This window comes from Hyla sarda, chromosome 1, assembly GCF_029499605.1.
Source record: "Hyla sarda isolate aHylSar1 chromosome 1, aHylSar1.hap1, whole genome shotgun sequence".
NCBI lineage: Eukaryota > Metazoa > Chordata > Amphibia > Anura > Hylidae > Hyla > Hyla sarda.
The window spans coordinates 471,794,304-471,820,218 of record NC_079189.1 but is presented as its reverse complement, the minus strand read 5'-3'; the positions used below and the strand labels follow the sequence as shown (position 1 = coordinate 471,820,218).

The following is a 25,915-nucleotide window of genomic DNA, read 5'->3' as shown; positions in this document are numbered from 1 at the left end:
CTCCGCCTTAACAAAAATATCCCTTTAAAAACATTTTTGTATCAAATATAAAATTAAGGAAAAAAATACATAAAAATGCCCAAAATATGTTATAATCCCATAAAAAAAGAAAATAATGATAGCCATAACCATACACTGCCTGTCAGCATAATGCTGAGAGGCATAATACACTGCACTACAATAGTGTGGCAGTGTTTCATAGAAATGATCAGATCAGGGGTGAAAGGTCGTTCTCATATGGGAAAAACAAAAATAGAAAGGCAGAAATGCTATGAAAAAAAAGATTAATAAATACAAAAGAAGTAAATAAATAAAACTGATTAGGGTTAGTTAAAAAAGTATAAAATATTAAGAAACGGTCGATAAAATAATAAAAAATTATCAGAATAGTTAGAAAGTTAAAGGAGTACTCCATTGCTCAGCGATTGGAACCAAGTTTTCTGAACGCTGGAGCCGGCGTTGGGAGCTCATGACGTCATAGCCCCACCCCTTCATTACTACACGCCCTTCACCTCATTGCAAGTTTATAGGAGGGGCGTGACGGCTGTACCCCTTTAAAAATATGAAAAATGGTTGATAAATTTTTTTTTAAAAAAACATCAACCCCGCCCCCTCAAAAACATCCCTTTAAAAATCCTTTTTTGTTATCAAATGTACAATTCAGAATAAAGAAAAGAAAATATAAAAAAATTTTTTTTTTTATTAATAAACCCCCCAAAAATCTATCACAGCTATACTCATAGCATAAATGTGAGAGGCATAACTCATTTAATAAAATAATACAAACTCCCCCCTTTCAAAATTAAAAGGCATATATTCCCATTACATGATTAACTCTTGTATATAATATGACATTTTTAGATAAAATATATAGTAAAAAAATATATTAAAAATGTACATTATATTTTAAGTAAAAAAACTAATCTAGATCCCAATGTGTTCCATCTTTTATTTGTTCCTTTTTCTTATGCGGTTTCATAATGCCTGAGATGAGTAGTTCTGGCCCTAGAATGTTATATATATTTGCGTCTGTAGCATGTATCAGGAACATGTTATCATACCTGTGTCTTTTTACAGATGACTGATGCCCGGTGAGAAGTTGAACGTGACATATACCCTCGTCAGCTGCAAGAAAGGAACCACGAGACAGGTAATTAATATTTATATTAATTACTGATAACAATCAGGCTAGATGTAAAATTTAGACCTGCAGAGATGTCATAGACTCTCCCTTATACATGAAGATATATGTGTGTTGTCAATAAGTATATCGTCTATAGACCACTTCTTATATAACACAACCATATCTCAGGTACAGAGATTAGGAACATTAATGATCCTAATTCTCTATGTTTTATTTGTAGGAATCCCCTTTTTCGATATTTAATACAATAAACTGAGCTGACTGCAGAGTTTACAAGTTTACCTTAGACTGCTGACTGACCGCAGATTTAAGACTTAACTATACTAAGTAAAGAAAAATCTATATTTTTTCTGCTTCAAATATATAATTATTGCCAAAGACTATAGCCATAATACATAGCCTGTTAACATGATGCTGAAGGGCATAATACACAGCACTTTAATGCTAATGCAGTGTATTATATGAGCAATCTGAAGATCGCTGTTAAAAGTCCCCTTTATAAAAAATTAAAGGCTAGGTACTCACTGAGGAATTTCTAGCTGGAATAATTATTGCCGGAGGTTCCATGGGTGCATTGCCGTCCCCATAGATGGAAATGTATTCTGCATGGATCCTATCTAAAAAAAAAAAAAAACTAAAATGTAACAATTTATTAAATAATTAACCCCAACCCCAACCCCTACAAAAATTTATAGATAAGAAAAAAGATTAAAAGTAACCCCAAAAATGTTAAAAGTAACCCAACCCTCCCCTCACATTAGCCATCATTAAACATTGGCTGGCAACATAATGCTGACAGCCATAATACACTGCACTGTAATACTAGTGCAATGTATTATATAGGCAATCAGTAGATCGCTGGTGAAAGCCCTCTCATGGTTTAAAAAACCAACAATAAAATCCCTGACAATACCTTAACCATACATTGCCTTTTAGAATAATACCGAGAGGCATAAGAAAGACAATGTCATACCATTGCAGTCTATTAATATAAGAGCTATCGAAAGATGGCTGCTTTAAGTCCCTAATATGAAAAGTTAAAAACTATCAAGAAGAAAACCAAGGCTAAAAAAATTTTTTAAAATAAACTAAAACTCCGCCTTAATAAAAATATCCTTTAAAAACAGTTTTGTATCAAATATAAAATTAAGAAAAAAATATATAAAAATGCCCAAAATATGTTATAATCCCATAAAAAAAGAAAATAATGATAGCCATAACCATACACTGCCTGTCAGCATAATTCTGAGAGGCATAATACACTGCACTACAATAAAGGTGCAGTGTTTCATAGAAATGATCAGATCAGGGGTGAAAGGTCGTTCTCATATGGGAAAAACAAAAATAGAAAGGCAGAAATGCTATGAAAAAAAAGATTAATAAATACAAAAGAAATAAATAAATAAAACTGATTAGGGTTAGTTAAAAAAGTATAAAATATTAAGAAACGGTCGATAAAATAATAAAAGATTTTCAGAATAGTTAGAAAGTTAAAGGGGTACTCCATTGCTCAGCGATTGGAACAAAGTTTTCTGAATGCTGGAGCCGGCGTTGGGAGCTCATGATGTCATAGCCCCACCCCTTCATTACTACATGCCCTTCACCTCATTGCAAGTTTATAGGAGGGGCGTGACGGCTGTACCCCTTTAAAAATATGAAAAATGGTTGATAAAATTATTTTAAAAAAACATCAACCCCGGCCCCACAAAAACATCCCTTTAAAAATCCTTTTTTGTTATCAAATGTACAATTCAGAATTAAGAAAAGAAAATATAATTTATTTTTTTTTTTTATAAATAACCCCCCCAAAAATCTATCACAGCTATACTCATAGCATAAATGTGAGAGGCATAACTCATTTAATAAAATAATACAAACCCCCCCTTTCAAAATTAAAAGGCATATATTCCCATTACATGATTAATTCTTGTATATAATATAACATTTTTAGATAAAATATTTAGTAAAAAAATATAAAAAATGTACATTATATTTTAAGTAAAAAAACTAATCTAGATCCCAATGTGTTCCATCTTTTATTTGTTCCTTTTTCTTATGCGGTTTCATAATGCCTGAGATGAGTAGTTCTGGCCATAGAATGTTATATATATTTGCTTCTGTAGCATGTATCAGGAACATGTTATCATACCTGTGTCTTTTTACAGATGACTGATGCCCGGTGAGAAGTTGAACGTGACATATACCCTCGTCAGCTGCAAGAAAGGAACCACAAGACAGGTAATTAATATTTATATTAATTACTGATAACAATCAGGCTAGATGTAAAATCTAGACCTGCAGAGATGTCATAGTCTCTCCCTTATACATGAAGATATATGTGTGTTGTCAAAAAGTATATCGTCTATAGACCACTTCTTATATAACACAACCATATCTCAGGTACAGAGATTAGGAACATTAAAGATCCTAATTCTCTATGTTTTATTTGTAGGAATCCCCTTTTTCGATATTTAATACAATAAACTGAGTTGACTGCAGAGTTTACAAGTTTACCTTAGACTGCTGACTGACCGCAGATTTAAGACTTAACTATACTAAGTAAAGAAAAATCTATATTTTTTCTGCTTCAAATATATAATTATTGCCAAAGACTATAGCCATAATACATAGCCTGTTAACATGATGCTGAAGGGAATAATACAAAGCACTTTAATACTAATGCAGTGTATTATATGAGCAATCTGAAGATCGCTGTTAAAAGTCCCCTTAATAAAAAATTGAAGGCTAGGTTCTCACTGAGGAATTTCTAGCTGGAATAATTATTGCCGGAGGTTCCATGGGTGCATTGCCGTCCCCATAGATGGCAATGTATTCTGCATGGATCCTATCTAAAAAAAAAAAAGCTAAAATTAAACAATTTATAAAATAATTGACCCCAACCCCAACCCCTACAAAAATGTATAGATAAGAAAAAAGATTAAAAGTAACCCCCAAAATTTTAAAAGTAACCCAACCCTCCCCTCACATTAGCCACCATTAAACATTGGCTGGCAAAATAATGCTGACAGCCATAATACACTGCACTGTAATACTAGTGCAATGTATTATATAGGCAATCAGTAGATCGCTGGTGAAAGCCCTCTCATGGTTTAAAAAACCCACAATAAAATCCCTGACAATACCATAACCATACATTGCCTTTTAGAATAATATCGAGAGGCATAAGAAAGAAAATATCATACCACTGCAGTCTATTAATATAAGAGCTATCGAAAGATGGCTGCTTTAAGTCCCTTAATATGAAAAGTTAAAAACTATCAAGAAGAAAACCAAGGCTAAAAAAATATTTAAAATAAACTAAAACTCCGCCTTAACAAAAATATCCCTTTAAAAACATTTTTGTATCAAATATAAAATTAAGGAAAAAAATATATAAAAATGCCCAAAATATGTTATAATCCCATAAAAAAAGAAAATAATGATAGCCATAACCATACACTGCCTGTCAGCATAATGCTGAGAGGCATAATACACTGCACTACAATAGTGTGGCAGTGTTTCATAGAAATGATCAGATCAGGGGTGAAAGGTCGTTCTCATATGGGAAAAACAAAAATAGAAAGGCAGAAATGCTATGAAAAAAAAGATTAATAAATACAAAAGAAGTAAATAAATAAAACTGATTAGGGTTAGTTAAAAAAGTATAAAATATTAAGAAACGGTCGATAAAATAATAAAAAATTATCAGAATAGTTAGAAAGTTAAAGGAGTACTCCATTGCTCAGCGATTGGAACCAAGTTTTCTGAACGCTGGAGCCGGCGTTGGGAGCTCATGAAGTCATAGCCCCACCCCTTCATTACTACACGCCCTTCACCTCATTGCAAGTTTATAGGAGGGGCGTGACGGCTGTACCCCTTTAAAAATATGAAAAATGGTTGATAAAATTTTTTTTAAAAAAACATCAACCCCGCCCCCTCAAAAACATCCCTTTAAAAATCCTTTTTTGTTATCAAATGTACAATTCAGAATAAAGAAAAGAAAATATTAAAAAAAATTTTTTTTTATTAATAAACCCCCCAAAAATCTATCACAGCTATACTCATAGCATAAATGTGAGAGGCATAACTCATTTAATAAAATAATACAAACTCCCCCCTTTCAAAATTAAAAGGCATATATTCCCATTACATGATTAACTCTTGTATATAATATGACATTTTTAGATAAAATATTTAGTAAAAAAATATATTAAAAATGTACATTATATTTTAAGTAAAAAAACTAATCTAGATCCCAATGTGTTCCATCTTTTATTTGTTCCTTTTTCTTATGCGGTTTCATAATGCCTGAGATGAGTAGTTCTGGCCCTAGAATGTTATATATATTTGCGTCTGTAGCATGTATCAGGAACATGTTATCATACCTGTGTCTTTTTACAGATGACTGATGCCCGGTGAGAAGTTGAACGTGACATATACCCTCGTCAGCTGCAAGAAAGGAACCACGAGACAGGTAATTAATATTTATATTAATAACTGATAACAATCAGGCTAGATGTAAAATCTAGACCTGCAGAGATGTCATAGACTCTCCCTTATACATGAAGATATATGTGTGTTGTCAATAAGTATATCGTCTATAGACCACTTCTTATATAACACAACCATATCTCAGGTACAGAGATTAGGAACATTAATGATCCTAATTCTCTATGTTTTATTTGTAGGAATCCCCTTTTTCGATATTTAATACAATAAACTGAGCTGACTGCAGAGTTTACAAGTTTACCTTAGACTGCTGACTGACCGCAGATTTAAGACTTAACTATACTAAGTAAAGAAAAATCTATATTTTTTCTGCTTCAAATATATAATTATTGCCAAAGACTATAGCCATAATACATAGCCTGTTAACATGATGCTGAAGGGCATAATACACAGCACTTTAATACTAATGCAGTGTATTATATGAGCAATCTGAAGATCGCTGTTAAAAGTCCCCTTTATAAAAAATTAAAGGCTAGGTACTCACTGAGGAATTTCTAGCTGGAATAATTATTGCCGGAGGTTCCATGGGTGCATTGCCGTCCCCATAGATGGAAATGTATTCTGCATGGATCCTATCTAAAAAAAAAAAAAAGCTAAAATGTAACAATTTATAAAATAATTAACCCCAACCCCAACCCCTACAAAAATTTATAGATAAGAAAAAAGATTAAAAGTAACCCCAAAAATGTTAAAAGTAACCCAACCCTCCCCTCACATTAGCCATCATTAAACATTGGCTGGCAACATAATGCTGACAGCCATAATACACTGCACTGTAATACTAGTGCAATGTATTATATAGGCAATCAGTAGATCGCTGGTGAAAGCCCTCTCATGGTTTAAAAAACCAAAAATAAAATCCCTGACAATACCTTAACCATACATTGCCTTTTAGAATAATACCGAGAGGCATAAGAAAGACAATGTCATACCATTGCAGTCTATTAATATAAGAGCTATCGAAAGATGGCTGCTTTAAGTCCCTAATATGAAAAGTTAAAAACTATCAAGAAGAAAACCAAGGCTAAAAAAATTATTTAAAATAAACTAAAACTCCGCCTTAATAAAAATATCCTTTAAAAACAGTTTTGTATCAAATATAAAATTAAGAAAAAAATATATAAAAATGCCCAAAATATGTTATAATCCCATAAAAAAAGAAAATAATGATAGCCATAACCATACACTGCCTGTCAGCATAATTCTGAGAGGCATAATACACTGCACTACAATAAAGGTGCAGTGTTTCATAGAAATGATCAGATCAGGGGTGAAAGGTCGTTCTCATATGGGAAAAACAAAAATAGAAAGGCAGAAATGCTATGAAAAAAAAGATTAATAAATACAAAAGAAATAAATAAATAAAACTGATTAGGGTTAGTTAAAAAAGTATAAAATATTAAGAAACGGTCGATAAAATAATAAAAAATTTTCAGAATAGTTAGAAAGTTAAAGGGGTACTCCATTGCTCAGCGATTGGAACAAAGTTTTCTGAACGCTGGAGCCGGCGTTGGGAGCTCATGATGTCATAGCCCCACCCCTTCATTACTACATGCCCTTCACCTCATTGCAAGTTTATAGGAGGGGCGTGACGGCTGTACCCCTTTAAAAATATGAAAAATGGTTGATAAAATTATTTTAAAAAAACATCAACCCCGGCCCCACAAAAACATCCCTTTAAAAATCCTTTTTTGTTATCAAATGTACAATTCAGAATTAAGAAAAGAAAATATAATTTTTTTTTTTTTATTAATAAACCCCCCAAAAATCTATCACAGCTATACTCATAGCATAAATGTGAGAGGCATAACTCATTTAATAAAATAATACAAACTCCCCCCTTTCAAAATTAAAAGGCATATATTCCCATTACATGATTAACTCTTGTATATAATATGACATTTTTAGATAAAATATTTAGTAAAAAAATATATTAAAAATGTACATTATATTTTAAGTAAAAAAACTAATCTAGATCCCAATGTGTTCCATCTTTTATTTGTTCCTTTTTCTTATGCGGTTTCATAATGCCTGAGATGAGTAGTTCTGGCCCTAGAATGTTATATATATTTGCGTCTGTAGCATGTATCAGGAACATGTTATCATACCTGTGTCTTTTTACAGATGACTGATGCCCGGTGAGAAGTTGAACGTGACATATACCCTCGTCAGCTGCAAGAAAGGAACCACGAGACAGGTAATTAATATTTATATTAATTACTGATAACAATCAGGCTAGATGTAAAATCTAGACCTGCAGAGATATCATAGACTCTCCCTTATACATGAAGATATATGTGTGTTGTCAATAAGTATATCGTCTATAGACCACTTCTTATATAACACAACCATATCTCAGGTACAGAGATTAGGAACATTAATGATCCTAATTCTCTATGTTTTATTTGTAGGAATCCCCTTTTTCGATATTTAATACAATAAACTGAGCTGACTGCAGAGTTTACAAGTTTACCTTAGACTGCTGACTGACCGCAGATTTAAGACTTAACTATACTAAGTAAAGAAAAATCTATATTTTTTCTGCTTCAAATATATAATTATTGCCAAAGACTATAGCCATAATACATAGCCTGTTAACATGATGCTGAAGGGCATAATACACAGCACTTTAATACTAATGCAGTGTATTATATGAGCAATCTGAAGATCGCTGTTAAAAGTCCCCTTTATAAAAAATTAAAGGCTAGGTACTCACTGAGGAATTTCTAGCTGGAATAATTATTGCCGGAGGTTCCATGGGTGCATTGCCGTCCCCATAGATGGAAATGTATTCTGCATGGATCCTATCTAAAAAAAAAAAAAAGCTAAAATGTAACAATTTATAAAATAATTAACCCCAACCCCAACCCCTACAAAAATTTATAGATAAGAAAAAAGATTAAAAGTAACCCCAAAAATGTTAAAAGTAACCCAACCCTCCCCTCACATTAGCCATCATTAAACATTGGCTGGCAACATAATGCTGACAGCCATAATACACTGCACTGTAATACTAGTGCAATGTATTATATAGGCAATCAGTAGATCGCTGGTGAAAGCCCTCTCATGGTTTAAAAAACCAAAAATAAAATCCCTGACAATACCTTAACCATACATTGCCTTTTAGAATAATACCGAGAGGCATAAGAAAGACAATGTCATACCATTGCAGTCTATTAATATAAGAGCTATCGAAAGATGGCTGCTTTAAGTCCCTAATATGAAAAGTTAAAAACTATCAAGAAGAAAACCAAGGCTAAAAAAATTATTTAAAATAAACTAAAACTCCGCCTTAATAAAAATATCCTTTAAAAACAGTTTTGTATCAAATATAAAATTAAGAAAAAAATATATAAAAATGCCCAAAATATGTTATAATCCCATAAAAAAAGAAAATAATGATAGCCATAACCATACACTGCCTGTCAGCATAATTCTGAGAGGCATAATACACTGCACTACAATAAAGGTGCAGTGTTTCATAGAAATGATCAGATCAGGGGTGAAAGGTCGTTCTCATATGGGAAAAACAAAAATAGAAAGGCAGAAATGCTATGAAAAAAAAGATTAATAAATACAAAAGAAATAAATAAATAAAACTGATTAGGGTTAGTTAAAAAAGTATAAAATATTAAGAAACGGTCGATAAAATAATAAAAAATTTTCAGAATAGTTAGAAAGTTAAAGGGGTACTCCATTGCTCAGCGATTGGAACAAAGTTTTCTGAACGCTGGAGCCGGCGTTGGGAGCTCATGATGTCATAGCCCCACCCCTTCATTACTACATGCCCTTCACCTCATTGCAAGTTTATAGGAGGGGCGTGACGGCTGTACCCCTTTAAAAATATGAAAAATGGTTGATAAAATTATTTTAAAAAAACATCAACCCCGGCCCCACAAAAACATCCCTTTAAAAATCCTTTTTTGTTATCAAATGTACAATTCAGAATTAAGAAAAGAAAATATAATTTTTTTTTTTTTTATTAATAAACCCCCCAAAAATCTATCACAGCTATACTCATAGCATAAATGTGAGAGGCATAACTCATTTAATAAAATAATACAAACTCCCCCCTTTCAAAATTAAAAGGCATATATTCCCATTACATGATTAACTCTTGTATATAATATGACATTTTTAGATAAAATATTTAGTAAAAAAATATATTAAAAATGTACATTATATTTTAAGTAAAAAAACTAATCTAGATCCCAATGTGTTCCATCTTTTATTTGTTCCTTTTTCTTATGCGGTTTCATAATGCCTGAGATGAGTAGTTCTGGCCCTAGAATGTTATATATATTTGCGTCTGTAGCATGTATCAGGAACATGTTATCATACCTGTGTCTTTTTACAGATGACTGATGCCCGGTGAGAAGTTGAACGTGACATATACCCTCGTCAGCTGCAAGAAAGGAACCACGAGACAGGTAATTAATATTTATATTAATTACTGATAACAATCAGGCTAGATGTAAAATCTAGACCTGCAGAGATATCATAGACTCTCCCTTATACATGAAGATATATGTGTGTTGTCAATAAGTATATCGTCTATAGACCACTTCTTATATAACACAACCATATCTCAGGTACAGAGATTAGGAACATTAATGATCCTAATTCTCTATGTTTTATTTGTAGGAATCCCCTTTTTCGATATTTAATACAATAAACTGAGCTGACTGCAGAGTTTACAAGTTTACCTTAGACTGCTGACTGACCGCAGATTTAAGACTTAACTATACTAAGTAAAGAAAATCTATATTTTTTCTGCTTCAAATATATAATTATTGCCAAAGACTATAGCCATAATACATAGCCTGTTAACATGATGCTGAAGGGCATAATACACAGCACTTTAATACTAATGCAGTGTATTATATGAGCAATCTGAAGATCGCTGTTAAAAGTCCCCTTTATAAAAAATTAAAGGCTAGGTACTCACTGAGGAATTTCTAGCTGGAATAATTATTGCCGGAGGTTCCATGGGTGCATTGCCGTCCCCATAGATGGAAATGTATTCTGCATGGATCCTATCTAAAAAAAAAAAAAAGCTAAAATGTAACAATTTATAAAATAATTAACCCCAACCCCTACAAAAATTTATAGATAAGAAAAAAGATTAAAAGTAACCCCAAAAATGTTAAAAGTAACCCAACCCTCCCCTCACATTAGCCATCATTAAACATTGGCTGGCAACATAATGCTGACAGCCATAATACACTGCACTGTAATACTAGTGCAATGTATTATATAGGCAATCAGTAGATCGCTGGTGAAAGCCCTCTCATGGTTTAAAAAACCAAAAATAAAATCCCTGACAATACCTTAACCATACATTGCCTTTTAGAATAATACCGAGAGGCATAAGAAAGACAATGTCATACCATTGCAGTCTATTAATATAAGAGCTATCGAAAGATGGCTGCTTTAAGTCCCTAATATGAAAAGTTAAAAACTATCAAGAAGAAAACCAAGGCTAAAAAAATTATTTAAAATAAACTAAAACTCCGCCTTAATAAAAATATCCTTTAAAAACAGTTTTGTATCAAATATAAAATTAAGAAAAAAATATATAAAAATGCCCAAAATATGTTATAATCCCATAAAAAAAGAAAATAATGATAGCCATAACCATACACTGCCTGTCAGCATAATTCTGAGAGGCATAATACACTGCACTACAATAAAGGTGCAGTGTTTCATAGAAATGATCAGATCAGGGGTGAAAGGTCGTTCTCATATGGGAAAAACAAAAATAGAAAGGCAGAAATGCTATGAAAAAAAAGATTAATAAATACAAAAGAAATAAATAAATAAAACTGATTAGGGTTAGTTAAAAAAGTATAAAATATTAAGAAACGGTCGATAAAATAATAAAAAATTTTCAGAATAGTTAGAAAGTTAAAGGGGTACTCCATTGCTCAGCGATTGGAACAAAGTTTTCTGAACGCTGGAGCCGGCGTTGGGAGCTCATGATGTCATAGCCCCACCCCTTCATTACTACATGCCCTTCACCTCATTGCAAGTTTATAGGAGGGGCGTGACGGCTGTACCCCTTTAAAAATATGAAAAATGGTTGATAAAATTATTTTAAAAAAACATCAACCCCGGCCCCACAAAAACATCCCTTTAAAAATCCTTTTTTGTTATCAAATGTACAATTCAGAATTAAGAAAAGAAAATATAATTTTTTTTTTTTTATAAATAACCCCCCCAAAAATCTATCACAGCTATACTCATAGCATAAATGTGAGAGGCATAACTCATTTAATAAAATAATACAAACCCCCCCCTTTCAAAATTAAAAGGCATATATTCCCATTACATGATTAATTCTTGTATATAATATAAAATTTTTAGATAAAATATTTAGTAAAAAAATATAAAAAATGTACATTATATTTTAAGTAAAAAAACTAATCTAGATCCCAATGTGTTCCATCTTTTATTTGTTCCTTTTTCTTATGCGGTTTCATAATGCCTGAGATGAGTAGTTCTGGCCCTAGAATGTTATATATATTTGCGTCTGTAGCATGTATCAGGAACATGTTATCATACCTGTGTCTTTTTACAGATGACTGATGCCCGGTGAGAAGTTGAACGTGACATATACCCTCGTCAGCTGCAAGAAAGGAACCACAAGACAGGTAATTAATATTTATATTAATTACTGATAACAATCAGGCTAGATGTAAAATCTAGACCTGCAGAGATGTCATAGTCTCTCCCTTATACATGAAGATATATGTGTGTTGTCAAAAAGTATATCGTCTATAGACCACTTCTTATATAACACAACCATATCTCAGGTACAGAGATTAGGAACATTAAAGATCCTAATTCTCTATGTTTTATTTGTAGGAATCCCCTTTTTCGATATTTAATACAATAAACTGAGTTGACTGCAGAGTTTACAAGTTTACCTTAGACTGCTGACTGACCGCAGATTTAAGACTTAACTATACTAAGTAAAGAAAAATCTATATTTTTTCTGCTTCAAATATATAATTATTGCCAAAGACTATAGCCATAATACATAGCCTGTTAACATGATGCTGAAGGGAATAATACAAAGCACTTTAATACTAATGCAGTGTATTATATGAGCAATCTGAAGATCGCTGTTAAAAGTCCCCTTTATAAAAAATTGAAGGCTAGGTTCTCACTGAGGAATTTCTAGCTGGAATAATTATTGCCGGAGGTTCCATGGGTGCATTGCCGTCCCCATAGATGGCAATGTATTCTGCATGGATCCTATCTAAAAAAAAAAAAAAGCTAAAATTAAACAATTTATAAAATAATTGACCCCAACCCCAACCCCAACCCCTACAAAAATGTATAGATAAGAAAAAAGATTAAAAGTAACCCCCAAAATTTTAAAAGTAACCCAACCCTCCCCTCACATTAGCCATCATTAACCTCTTAAGGACGCAGGGCGTATGGATACGCCCTGCATCCCGAGTCCTTAAGGACGCAGGGCGTATCCATACGCCCGTGGGAATTCCGGCCCCCACCGCTAGCCGGTTGGGGACCGGAGCCGGATGCCTGCTGAAATCGTTCAGCAGGCATCCTGGCATATCGCCCACGGGGGTCATTATGCCCCCCCATGTCGGCGATCGCCGCAGATCGCTGGACAATTCAGTCCAGCGATCTGCGGCGATTCCGGGTCAATCGGGTCTCCAGTGACCCGATGACCCGGAATTACTGGCTGATCGGGGCCGTCTCTGACGGCCCCGAACAGCCAGAGCCTGCAGGGGTGAGGTGGCACTGATGCCACCTCACGATCGCCCTGATTCGTCGGCCGGATTACCGGCCGACCAATCAGGGCGCCTGCTGCGGGCGTCACTCCCGCACCCGCTCCGCCCCTCTTCCGGAGGACGTGAGCGGGTGCGGGAAGACGACCCCGGGTGCTGGGGACCCCGATCCCCGGCGTCCATGTTGGGATCGGGGCCCCAGGAGCGACGGCGGCGGCGAGGGACAGTCCAGCGATGAAGCAACAGCAGGAGGTGAGTGACAGCCTCCTGCTGTTGCTTAGCAACAGCTCCCTGCATGCAAAAAGGGCATGCTGGGAGCTGTAGTTATGCAACAGCAGGAGGCAGACCACCACAACTCCCAGCATTCCCTTATGGGCATGCTGGGACTTATGGTTTTGCAACAGCTGGAGGCACATTATTTCTATGGAAAAGTGTACCTTCAACTGTTGTATAACTACAACTCCCAGCTTGCACAAACAGCTAAAGTGCATGCTGGGAGTTGTAGTGGTGCATCTGCTGGTTGCATAACTACAACTCCCAGCATGCCCGTTTGCTGTCGGTGACTGCTGAGAGTTGTAGTTTTGCAACAGCTGAAGGCACACTGGTTGTGAAACTTAGAGTTTTTTTTTTTTACCTAACTCAGTGTTTCACGACCGGTGTGCCTCCAGCAGTTGCAAACTACAACTCCCAGCAGTCACCTTACACCATGCACCGTACATGCTGGGAGTTGTAGTTTTGCAACAGCTGGAGGCACACTGGTTTTGAAACACTGAGTAAGGTCACAAACTCCGTGATACATAACCAGTGTGCCTACAGCTGTTGCAAAACTAAAACTCTCAGCATGTACAGTCTGTCAGCGCATGCTGGGAGTTTTAGTTTTGCAACAGCTGGAGGTCCCCCCCAATGTGAATGTACAGGGTACACTCACATGGGCGGAGGATTACAGTAGGTATCGGGCTGCAAGTTTGAGCTGCAGCAAATTTTCTGCAACAGCTCAAACTGCCAGCGAGAAATTACTGTGAACCCCCCGCCCGTGCAACTGTACCCTAAAAACACTACACTACACTAACACAAAAAATAAAATAAAAAGTAAAAAACACTACATATACACATACCCCTACACAGCCCCCCTCCCCTCCCCAATAAAAATGAAAAACATCTGGTACGCCATGGTTTCCAAAACGGAGCCTCCAGCTGTTGCAAAAACAACAACTCCCAGTATTGTCGGACAGCCGTTGACTGTCCAGGCATGCTGGGAGTTTTGCAACAGCTGGAGGCCCCCTGTTTGGGAATCACTGGCGTAGAATACCCCTATGTCCACCCCTATGCAATCCCTAATTTAGGCCTCAAATGCGCATGGCGCTCTCACTTTGGAGCCCTGTCGTATTTCAAGGCAACAGTTAAGGGTCACATATGGGGTATCGCCGTACTCGGGAGAAATTGGGCTTCAAATTTTGGGGGGTATTTTCTGCTTTTACCCTTTTTAAAAATGTAAAGTTTTTTGGAAAAGAAGCATTTTAGGTAAAATTATTTTTATTTTTTTTACATATGCAATAGTCGTGAAACGCCTGTGGGGTATTAAGGTTCACTTAACCCCTTGTTACGTTCCCCGAGGGGTCTAGTTTCCAAAATGGTATGCCATGTGGGTATTTTTTGCGGTCCTGGCACCATAGGGGCTTCCTAAATGCGGCATGCCCCCAGAGCAAAATTTGCTTTCAAAAAGCCAAATGTGACTCCTTCTCTTCTGAGACCTGTAGTGCGCCAGCAGAGCACTTTTCACCCTCATATGGGGTGTTTTCTGAATCGGGAGAAATTGGGCTTCAAATTTTGGGGGGTATTTTCTGCTTTAACCCTTTGTATAAATGTAAATTTTTTGGGAAACCAAGCATTTTAGGTACATTTTTTTAATTTTTTTTTACATATGCAAAAGTCGTGAAACACCTGTAGGGTATTAAGGTTCACTTTACCCCTTGTTACGTTCCCCGAGGGGTCTAGTTTCCAAAATGGTATGCCATGTGTTTATATTTTGCTGTCCTGGCACCATAGGGGCTTCCTAAATGCGGCATGCCCCCAGAGCAAAATTTCCTTCAAAAAAGCCAAATGTGACTCCTTCTCTTCTGAGACCTGTAGTGCGCCAGCAGAGCACTTTTCACCCCCATATGGGGTGTTTTCTGAATCGGGAGAAATTGGGCTTCAAATTTTGGGGTGTATTTTCTGCTATTACCCTTTTTAAAAATGTAAAACTTTAGGGAAACCAAGCATTTTAGGTAAAAAATTTTTTTTTTTTTTTTACATATGCAAAAGTCGTGAATCACCTGTGGGGTATTAAGGTTCACATTACCCCTTGTTACGTTCCCTGAGGGGTCTAGTTTCCAAAATGGTATTCCATGTGGGGTTTTTTGCAGTTCTGGCACCATAGGGGCTTCCTAAAGGTGACATGCCCCCCAAAAACCATTTGACGCTCCTTCCCTTCTGAGCCCTCTACTGCGCCCGCCGAACAATTAACATAGAAATATGAAGTATGTCCTTACTCGAGAGAAATTGGGTTTCAAATACAAGTAAAAATTTTCTCCTTTTTACCCCTTGCAAAAATGCAAAAAATGGGTCTACAAGAACATGCGAGTGTAAGAAATGAAGATTGTGTATTTTCTCCTTCACTTTGCTGCTATTCCTGTGAAACACCTAAAGGGTTAAAACGCTTACTGAATGTCATTTTGAATACTTTGGGGGGTGCAGTTTTTATAATGGGGTCATTTATGGGGTATTTCTAATATGAAGACCCTTCAAATCCACTTCAAACCTGAACTGGTCCCTGAAAAAAAGCGAGTTTCAAAATTTTGTGAAAAATTGGAAAATTGCTGCGGAACTTTGAAGCCCTCTGATGTCTTCCAAAAGTAAAATCTCATCAATTTTATGATGCAAACATAAAGTAGACATATTGTATATGTGAATAAAAAAAAAAATTATTTTGAATATCCATTTTCCTTACAAGCAGAGAGCTTCAAAGTTAGAAAAATGCAAAATTTTCAAATTTTTCATCAAATTTTGGGATTTTTCACCAAGAAAGGATGCAAGTTACCACAAAATTTTACCACTAAGTTAAAGTAGAATATGTCACGAAAAAACAATCTCGGAATCAGAATGATAACTAAAAGCATTCCAGAGTTATTAATGTTTAAAGTGACAGTGGTCAGAATTGCAAAAAATGGCCGAGTCCTTAAGGTGAAAAAGGGCTCAGTCCTTAAGGGGTTAAACATTGGCTGGCAAAATAATGCTGACAGCCATAATACACTGCACTGTAATACTAGTGCAATGTATTATATAGGCAATCAGTAGATCGCTGGTGAAAGCCCTCTCATGGTTTAAAAAACCCACAATAAAATCCCTGACAATACCATAACCATACATTGCCTTTTAGAATAAAACCGAGAGGCATAAGAAAGACAATATCATACCACTGCAGTCTATTAGTATAAGAGCTATCGAAAGATGGCTGCTTTAAGTCCCTTAATATGAAAAGTTAAAAACTATCAAGAAGAAAACCAAGGCTAAAAAAATATTTAAAATAAACTAAAACTCCGCCTTAACAAAAATATCCCTTTAAAAACATTTTTGTATCAAATATAAAATTAAGAAAAAAATATATAAAAATGCCCAAAATATGTTATAATCCCATAAAAAAAGAAAATAATGATAGCCATAACCATACACTGCCTGTCAGCATAATGCTGAGAGGCATAATACACTGCACTACAATAGTGTGGCAGTGTTTCATAGAAATGATCAGATCAGGGGTGAAAGGTCGTTCTCATATGGGAAAAACAAAAATAGAAAGGCAGAAATGCTATGAAAAAAAATATTAATAAATACAAAAGAAGTAAATAAATAAGACTGATTAGGGTTAGTTAAAAAGTATAAAATATTAAGAAACGGTCGATAAAATAATAAAAAATTATCAGAATAGTTAGAAAGTTAAAGGGGTACTCCATTGCTCAGCGATTGGAACCAAGTTTTCTGAACGCTGGAGCCGGCGTTGGGAGCTCATGACGTCATAGCCCCACCCCTTCATTACTACACGCCCTTCACCTCATTGCAAGTTTATAGGAGGGGCGTGACGGCTGTACCCCTTTAAAAATATGAAAAATGGTTGATAAAATTATTTAAAAAAAAACATCAACCCCGCCCCCACAAAAACATCCCTTTAAAAATCCTTTTTTGTTATCAAATGTACAATTCAGAATAAAGAAAAGAAAATATAATTTTTTTTTTTTTTATTAATAAACCCCCCAAAAATCTATCACAGCTATACTCATAGCATAAATGTGAGAGGCATAACTCATTTAATAAAATAATACAAACTCCCCCCTTTCAAAATTAAAAGGCATATATTCCCATTACATGATTAACTCTTGTATATAATATGACATTTTTAGATAAAATATTTAGTAAAAAAATATATTAAAAATGTACATTATATTTTAAGTAAAAAAACTAATCTAGATCCCAATGTGTTCCATCTTTTATTTGTTCCTTTTTCTTATGCGGTTTCATAATGCCTGAGATGAGTAGTTCTGGCCCTAGAATGTTATATATATTTGCGTCTGTAGCATGTATCAGGAACATGTTATCATACCTGTGTCTTTTTACAGATGACTGATGCCCGGTGAGAAGTTGAACGTGACATATACCCTCGTCAGCTGCAAGAAAGGAACCACGAGACAGGTAATTAATATTTATATTAATTACTGATAACAATCAGGCTAGATGTAAAATCTAGACCTGCAGAGATGTCATAGACTCTCCCTTATACATGAAGATATATGTGTGTTGTCAATAAGTATATCGTCTATAGACCACTTCTTATATAACACAACCATATCTCAGGTACAGAGATTAGGAACATTAATGATCCTAATTCTCTATGTTTTATTTGTAGGAATCCCCTTTTTCGATATTTAATACAATAAACTGAGCTGACTGCAGAGTTTACAAGTTTACCTTAGACTGCTGACTGACCGCAGATTTAAGACTTAACTATACTAAGTAAAGAAAAATCTATATTTTTTCTGCTTCAAATATATAATTATTGCCAAAGACTATAGCCATAATACATAGCCTGTTAACATGATGCTGAAGGGCATAATACACAGCACTTTAATACTAATGCAGTGTATTATATGAGCAATCTGAAGATCGCTGTTAAAAGTCCCCTTTATAAAAAATTAAAGGCTAGGTACTCACTGAGGAATTTCTAGCTGGAATAATTATTGCCGGAGGTTCCATGGGTGCATTGCCGTCCCCATAGATGGAAATGTATTCTGCATGGATCCTATCTAAAAAAAAAAATAAAAGCTAAAATGTAACAATTTATAAAATAATTAACCCCAACCCCAACCCCTACAAAAATTTATAGATAAGAAAAAAGATTAAAAGTAACCCCAAAAATGTTAAAAGTAACCCAACCCTCCCCTCACATTAGCCATCATTAAACATTGGCTGGCAACATAATGCTGACAGCCATAATACACTGCACTGTAATACTAGTGCAATGTATTATATAGGCAATCAGTAGATCGCTGGTGAAAGCCCTCTCATGGTTTAAAAAACCAACAATAAAATCCCTGACAATACCTTAACCATACATTGCCTTTTAGAATAATACCGAGAGGCATAAGAAAGACAATGTCATACCACTGCAGTCTATTAATATAAGAGCTATCGAAAGATGGCTGCTTTAAGTTCCTTAATATGAAAAGTTAAAAACTATCAAGAAGAAAACCAAGGCTAAAAAAATATTTAAAATAAACTAAAACTCCGCCTTAATAAAAATATCCTTTAAAAACAGTTTTGTATCAAATATAAAATTAAGAAAAAAATATATAAAAATGCCCAAAATATGTTATAATCCCATAAAAAAAGAAAATAATGATAGCCATAACCATACACTGCCTGTCAGCATAATTCTGAGAGGCATAATACACTGCACTACAATAGTGGTGCAGTGTTTCATAGAAATGATCAGATCAGGGGTGAAAGGTCGTTCTCATATGGGAAAAACAAAAATAGAAAGGCAGAAATGCTATGAAAAAAAATATTAATAAATACAAAAGAAGTAAATAAATAAAACTGATTAGGGTTAGTTAAAAAAGTATAAAATATTAAGAAACGGTCGATAAAATAATAAAAAATTATCAGAATAGTTAGAAAGTTAAAGGGGTACTCCATTGCTCAGCGATTGGAACCAAGTTTTCTGAACGCTGGAGCCGGCGTTGGGAGCTCATGACGTCATAGCCCCACCCCTTCATTACTACACGCCCTTCACCTCATTGCAAGTTTATAGGAGGGGCGTGACGGCTGTACCCCTTTAAAAATATAAAAAATGGTTGATAAAATTATTTAAAAAAAAACATCAACCCCGCCCCCACAAAAACATCCCTTTAAAAATCCTTTTTTGTTATCAAATGTACAATTCAGAATAAAGAAAAGAAAATATAAAAAAAAATTTTTTTTATTAATAAACCCCCCAAAAATCTATCACAGCTATACTCATAGCATAAATGTGAGAGGCATAACTCATTTAATAAAATAATACAAACTCCCCCCTTTCAAAATTAAAAGGCATATATTCCCATTACATGATTAACTCTTGTATATAATATAACATTTTTAGATAAAATATTTAGTAAAAAAATATAAAAAATGTACATTATATTTTAAGTAAAAAAACAAATCTAGATCCCAATGTGTTCCATCTTTTATTTGTTCCTTTTTCTTATGCGGTTTCATAATGCCTGAGATGAGTAGTTCTGGCCCTAGAATGTTATATATATTTGCGTCTGTAGCATGTATCAGGAACATGTTATCATACCTGTGTCTTTTTACAGATGACTGATGCCCGGTGAGAAGTTGAACGTGACATATACCCTCGTCAGCTGCAAGAAAGGAACCACGAGACAGGTAATTAATATTTATATTAATTACTGATAACAATCAGGCTAGATGTAAAATCTAGACCTGCAGAGATGTCATAGTCTCTCCCTTATACATGAAGATATATGTGTGTTGTCAATAAGTATATCGTCTATAGACCACTTCTTATATAACACAACCATATCTCAGGTACAGAGATTAGGAACATTAATGATCCTAATTCTCTATGTTTTATTTGTAGGAATCCCCTTTTTCGATATTTAATACAATAAACTGAGCTGACTGCAGAGTTTACAAGTTTACCTTAGACTGCTGACTGACCGCAGATTTAAGACTTAACTATACTAAGTAAAGAAAAATCTATATTTTTTCTGCTTCAAATATATAATTATTGCCAAAGACTATAGCCATAATACATGGCCTGTTAACATGATGCTGAAGGGCATAATACACAGCACTTTAATACTAATGCAGTGTATTATATGAGCAATCTGAAGATCGCTGTTAAAAGTTCCCTCTTTAAAAAATTAAAGGCTAGGTTCTCTTTGAGGAATTTCTAGCTGGAATAATTATTGCCGGAGGTTCCATGGGTGCATTGCCGTCCCCATAGATGACAATGTATTCTGCATGGATCCCATCTAAAAATTAAAAAAAGCAAAAAATAAACAATTTAGAAAATAATTAACCCCAACCCCAACCCCTACAAAAATGTATGGATAAGAAAAAAGATTAAAAGTAACCCCCAAAATTTAAAAAGTAACCCAACCCTCCCCTCACATTAGCCATCATTAAACATTGGCTGGCAACATAATGCTGACAGCCATAATACACTGCACTGTAATACAAGTGCAATGTATTATATAGGCAATCAGTAGATCACTGGTGAAAGCCCTCTCATGGTTTAAAAAACCCACAATAAAATCCCTGACAATACCATAACCATACATTGCCTTTTAGAATAATACCGAGAGGGATAAGAAAGACACTGTCATACCACTGCAGTCTATTAATATAAGAACTATTGAAAGATGGCTGCTTTAAGTCCCTTAATATGAAAAGTTAAAAAATATTCAGAAGAAAACCAAGGCTAATAAAATATTTAAAAAAATAAAAATAAAAACTCCGCCGTAACAAAAATATCCCTTTAAAAACATTTTTGTATCAAATATAAAAATAAGAAAAAAGAAGAAAATACATAAAAATGCCCAAAAAATGTTATAACCCCATAAAAAAAGAAAATAATGATAGCCATAACCATACACTGCCTGTCAGCATAATGCTGAGAGGCATAAAACACTGCACTACAATAGTGGTGCAGTGTTTCATAGAAATGATCAGATCAGGGGTGAAAGGTCGTTCTCATATGGGAAAAACAAAAATAGAAAGGCAGAAATGCTATGAAAGAAAAGAATAATAAATACAAAAGAAGTAAATAAATAAATAAAACTGATTAGGGTTAGTTAAAAAAGTATAAAATATTAAGAAACGGTCGATAAAATAATAAAAAATATCAGAATAGTTAGAAAGTTAAAGGGGTACTTCATTGCTCAGCGATTGGAACAAACTTTTCCAAAAGCTGGAGCCAGCGTTGGGAGCTCATGATGTCATAGCCCCACCCCTTCATTACTTCACGCCCTTCACCTCAATGCACGTCTATTGGAGGGGCATGATGGCTGTACCCCTTTAAAAATATGGAAAATGGTAGATAAAATTATTTTAAAAAAAAACATCAACTCCGGCCCCACAAAAACATCCCTTTAAAAATCCTTTTTTGTTATCAAATGTACAATTCAGAATTAAGAAAAGAAAATATAATTTTTTTTTTTATAAATAACCCCCCCAAAAATCTATCACAGCTATACTCATAGCATAAATGTGAGAGGCATAACTCATTTAATAAAATAATACAAACCCCCCCCTTTCAAAATTAAAAGGCATATGTTCCCATTACATGATTAACTCTTGTATATAATATAACATTTTTAGATAAAATATTTAGTAAAAAAATATAAAAAATGTACATTATATTTTAAGTAAAAAAACGAATCTAGATCCCAATGTGTTCCATCTTTTATTTGTTCCTTTTTCTTATGCGGTTTCATAATGCCTGAGATGAGTAGTTCTGGCCCTAGAATGTTATATATATTTGCGTCTGTAGCATGTATCAGGAACATGTTATCATACCTGTGTCTTTTTACAGATGACTGATGCCCGGTGAGAAGTTGAACGTGACATATACCCCTCGTCAGCTGCAAGAAAGGAACCACAAGACAGGTAATTAATATTTATATTAATTACTGATAACAATCAGGCTAGATGTAAAATCTAGACCTGCAGAGATGTCATAGTCTCTCCCTTATACATGAAGATATATGTGTGTTGTCAAAAAGTATATCGTCTATAGACCACTTCTTATATAACACAACCATATCTCAGGTACAGAGATTAGGAGCATTAAAGATCCTAATTCTCTATGTTTTATTTGTAGGAATTCCCTTTTTCGATATTTAATACAATAAACTGAGTTGACTGCAGAGTTTACCTTAGACTGCTGACTTACCGCAGATTTAAGACTTAACTATACTAAGTAAAGAAAAATCTATATTTTTTCTGCTTCAAATATATAATTATTGCCAAAGACTATAGCCATAATACATAGCCTGTTAACATGATGCTGAAGGGCATAATACAAAGCACTTTAATACTAATGCAGTGTATTATATGAGCAATCTGAAGATCGCTATTAAAAGTCCCCTTTATAAAAAATTAAAGGCTAGGTTCTCACTGAGGAATTTCTAGCTGGAATAATTATTGCCGGAGGTTCCATGGGTGCATTGCCGTCCCCATAGATGGCAATGTATTCTGCATGGATCCTATCTAAAAAAAAAAAAGCTAAAATTAAACAATTTATAAAATAATTGACCCCAACCCCAACCCCTACAAAAATGTATAGATAAGAAAAAAGATTAAAAGTAACCCCCAAAATTTTAAAAGTAACCCAACCCTCCCCTCACATTAGCCATCATTAAACATTGGCTGGCAAAATAATGCTGACAGCCATAATACACTGCACTGTAATACTAGTGCAATGTATTATATAGGCAATCAGTAGATCGCTGGTGAAAGCCCTCTCATGGTTTAAAAAACCCACAATAAAATCCCTGACAATACCATAACCATACATTGCCTTTTAGAATAATACCGAGAGGCATAAGAAAGACAATATCATACCACTGCAGTCTATTAATATAAGAGCTATCGAAAGATGGCTGCTTTAAGTCCCTTAATATGAAAAGTTAAAAACTATCAAGAAGAAAACCAAGGCTAAAAAAATATTTAAAAATAAACTAAAACTCCGCCTTAACAAAAATATCCCTTTAAAAACATTTTTGTATCACTACGCTGCAGACAGGTTGACTGGGTCATACAGACTCAAACTGGTTACTTCATTGTCAGGTGTTTTTAGTTGTGAATACCACAAGGGTCTTCACAGGGGCAGTCTGTGGAAGCTAGAAAAGTCCCTCTCCCTCACCTACATTTCATCAGGCAAAGCCCGGACACCACTTCTTGGAGAGCATCAGGCAGAGGAGCCCCAAGCACGAGTCTGACATGTGGATGATGTGGCCCTAAGGATTGAGCGCGGCGCACTGTTATGACGCGGGAGAATGCGCTTACATAGTCCGATCACATGACATATCGGAATGATGGGGAGGATGAGGTAAGGAGCTCTCTAGGCTTTCCCATTGGCTCCCTATTGGAAGCAATCGGGAAGTGCTTCATATCTATTGGATCGTGATTGGAGCTATATTAGAATAATTGTGATAGGCCAGATAGAGATGTCGCTGACTGATGATGATGGGGGAATGGTCTATAAATACCCCCTGCCGCCATTTTGGAGTGATGTTGCCACATATTGCCTCTTGAGAACGCCGTGTGACGGCGAAACATGTAGAGGCGGCAATCTTGTGTTTTAACTAGTGTCACAATTGGGAAGTTTGGGCTTCTGCAGAGCCCTGTATACTGGAAGCCATGCTGCTCCAATAACTATTACCCTCCCATGTGACATCTGCATTTTTTAACTATCACTTTCTGGAATTGTTACCTTTTAGATATACACCATTAAAAGTTATGTTTTAGGGGGAAAAATTTGAGGTGTTTTGCACCCCAGGCCACGGCCTTGGGGTTTGGTTAATTGCCCTAAGGATTGCCCACACATTTATCCAAGTGCAAGAGGGCGCCTAAAGTGCCACTTGATGATGTTCTCACCCTAGTAGCAGGATCCATAAAGAAGCACTTCAACAGGCTCTGGACAGGTGATAGATAGACTGAGGCCTACTCCCATAAGGAATACCATAGAAAGAAAAACTGATACTAGGCCCTGCCATTGTGCAATAGCGTGTGTATGTTACTCTTGCTGATTCAAGGCAGGTACTCCCATGATGTATGAGAGTAGGAGACACTGTGGGAAATGTCCATACACTGTTGGCCGAGACCTGACAACACTAACTAGCTGAACTCCTCCCTGTCCCAGGGAACTAGGGTGGAGGCAGGACTGACTTGTCCTGATTCCTCTTTGAGAACTAGTAAGTAGCCACAGCAACAATCCTCAGCCAGTTAAAGGCAGAGTAGTAATAAATGCTGAAAAACACTAAGAAACTTTTACTTCAGAACACACTAAAACTTAGATAAGGATCAGAGACAGGCACCGTGGGGGTAACAACCACCCAAACAGAGCTCAGAAAGTCAAGGTATTCTGCTCTGGGACACCACAAAATTAACATGCCTGACCAACCTTATGGAATCGTAACCAAGGGCAGTAGGTTGTTAAAATAATTCAGGAACATTGGGGATAATAAAGTGTGTGTGTGTGTATTGCCTGGTCTAACTACCTGTACATTGTGAGAGAGGAAAAGCAACAATGATACTCTTGTCCTCATTCTGACCTCGTATTCCGAACTAAGATGGGGCTGAGCTGTGATGGAGAGTTTGTAGGTTAAAATAGAAGAGGGCGTGGCTTTGTAAGTCGGACTGACACATTCACCCAGAGATGAGGAGCTTGTGAAATAAGGTGGGGATGAGCTGTGAAGAAGAGAGAGTGATTGTCTGGCAACAGTAGGATACACCAATGTGGGTGTATCAGTGGAAAATTGTGTTTTTAGCTTTGAGATTAACCATAAAAAGTGCTGAAAGTAGAAAGGGCATGGCTTGCAAGCTGGCCAGACACTCACCAGGAGATGCAGAGCTTGTGGAGTAAGGTACCAGAAGTCCCATAGACTTGCTTGGGACTTAAGACAAAAAAAACCTGACCTTTAGGGTGCGTTCCCACCTGGGGTATACGCAGCGTATTTCACGCTGTGAAAAATTTACGGCAGCAGAGGGAAATACGCTGCGTAGTCCTTGCTCACTATACACACAGGGTTTTCCGGCGGCAGCCCTATGTGTGTAGTGAGTTTTGGAGGCGGGGCCATATGCGGCTGTGACTGTGACTGTGACGTGCGGCTCCGCCTCCAAAACTCACTGCACACATAGGGCTGCCACCGGAAAGCCCTGTGTGTATAGTGAGCAAGGAATA

General features: G+C 35.4%; 1 long non-coding RNA gene across 1 annotated transcript in view; it reads left to right on the top strand.

The window, feature by feature from the left end:
* The window catches only part of LOC130285465 (uncharacterized), a 108,487-nt gene that overhangs the window by 72,559 nt on the left and 10,013 nt on the right, over window positions 1-25,915 (top strand). The window contains exon 2 of the long non-coding RNA XR_008847339.1: window positions 22,544-22,617. This is a non-coding gene — a long non-coding RNA (uncharacterized LOC130285465). The remainder of the gene's footprint in view (window positions 1-22,543; window positions 22,618-25,915) is intronic.